The 1644-nt window shown below is 55.7% G+C and overlaps 1 protein-coding gene across 1 annotated transcript in view; it reads right to left on the bottom strand.

The window, feature by feature from the left end:
• Nucleotides 1–1644, bottom strand: part of R3HCC1 (R3H domain and coiled-coil containing 1) — a 14604-nt gene that overhangs the window by 12733 nt on the left and 227 nt on the right. The window lies entirely within an intron of this gene.

Here is a 1644-nt window from a genome sequence, read left to right as displayed (position 1 = left end):
TGGCTCACAGCCCCGGGCAACCTGGCCTGGAATGTTCCCAGGGATGGGGCCTCCACCCCTCTCTGGGCAACCCCTGCCAGGCTTTCACCACCCTCATTGTAAAGAATTTCTTCCTTATATCTAGTCTAAACCTACCCTGGTTTAGTTTAAAACCATCCCCCCTTGCCCCATCACAGCTGGCCCTACTAAAAAGATTTTCCCCATCTTTCCTATAGGCCCCCTTTAGGTATGGAAAGGCATTGAACTGCATCAACTGACCGCTTTCCCAGGGTGCAATCTGTCCCCTCGGCTCAGCGCAAGCGTCCCCTTTGCTCCTCAGCATGAGCAGAGATGGGAAATACGTGCAGAGATGAGACGAGGGTCACTATGTGGTCCTGAGCTGCTCCCAGCTGGGAAACCACTGCTGTTCAGCCTGGGAGCAAGGTCGATAAAAACAAACCGCAGAGTTTATTAGCGATATGCTCAAAAGGTAGCTAATGACCCTCATTATTCCCCTTGTAGGAGCCTCTGGGCTCCTTTACCATGCTCCAAGTGCTGCGAGAGATGCACAGGCAAGTCCGAGGCAGCACAGTTGGGACATCAGAGCCGTCCCCACGCCGGCGCGGGGAGAGAATCCGGCCTTGCCTTCGCAAAATCCTCCTCGGCAGGGTTAATCTCTCCTGCCTCTTCCCCCCTTAGCTGACTGATTGCTCGAAATTACCATACAGATTGAGAAAAGCCAGGCCTGTGATTTCACAAGAGCTTCTGCCAGGCTCCTCCAAGCATCCTGAGACCCTCATCCAATCTTCACCCCCGCCTGGAGCTGCTTTCCTCAGAGACCAACCCTGACCTCCGCCTGATGAGAAGAGCAGCTGATGCTTCCAATTTGAAAGCCAAGCCCAGCAAGGCAGCAACCTGTACCTGCCACATCCCACTCCCCTCCCCTTTCTCCGCTAAATCCATTCCCCCTAAACCTGAAAAATCAGTTCAGGGGGAACAGCCCTCCCCCTGCCCCATGCTGTCCACCCAGCTACGCTCCTCCCGCAACCCAGCCAGGAGAGGAGCTGTGGGCAACGACCTCCCCAGCCGTCTGCTGCAGCGAATGCACCGACCACCTGCACGTCGTTCATTCCCAGAGCCTTCCTCTCTGCCAGAGGCCGACAGAATAAAATGTGCATCGATTTGGTGCTTGCACAGAGTAAGACAGCACACCTTTCCCAGCCTCGCAGCATCCTTTCTAACCCAGATGGTTACAAGCAGGGCGGCGCAATTTCCAGCCTAGGTTTGAGACGCAGAAGCCCTGCTTCCCCTTTTGTTTTAGAGCTGGGATGAGATGGCTTAGCCCTGAACGCAGGGCCAGCAGCCACGGGCTTCCAAAATGGGAGCTACCTCCACTGCAAACCAGCGTAGGGGCACGTGGTGCTGCCGTCCGGTGTCTGCAAACCACAGCAGCAATGGGGGTGGGCACCCACACCAGCCCTGGCACCCACACCAGTCATAGAATCATAGAATTGTGTAGGTTGGAAAAGCCCTTTAAGATCATCAAGCCCAACCGTTCCCCTAACCCTGCCATCCCACCACTACCCTAAGCACCTCATCTGCCTGGCTTTTAAATCCCTCCAGGGATGGGGACTCAACCCCTTCCCTGGGCAGCCCATTCCAGAG

The sequence above is a fragment of the Egretta garzetta genome, unplaced genomic scaffold, assembly GCF_000687185.1.
Source record: "Egretta garzetta isolate BGI_Z169 unplaced genomic scaffold, ASM68718v1 scaffold233, whole genome shotgun sequence".
Classification (NCBI taxonomy): domain Eukaryota; kingdom Metazoa; phylum Chordata; class Aves; order Pelecaniformes; family Ardeidae; genus Egretta; species Egretta garzetta.
This window is presented reverse-complemented; position numbering and strand designations above follow the sequence as displayed.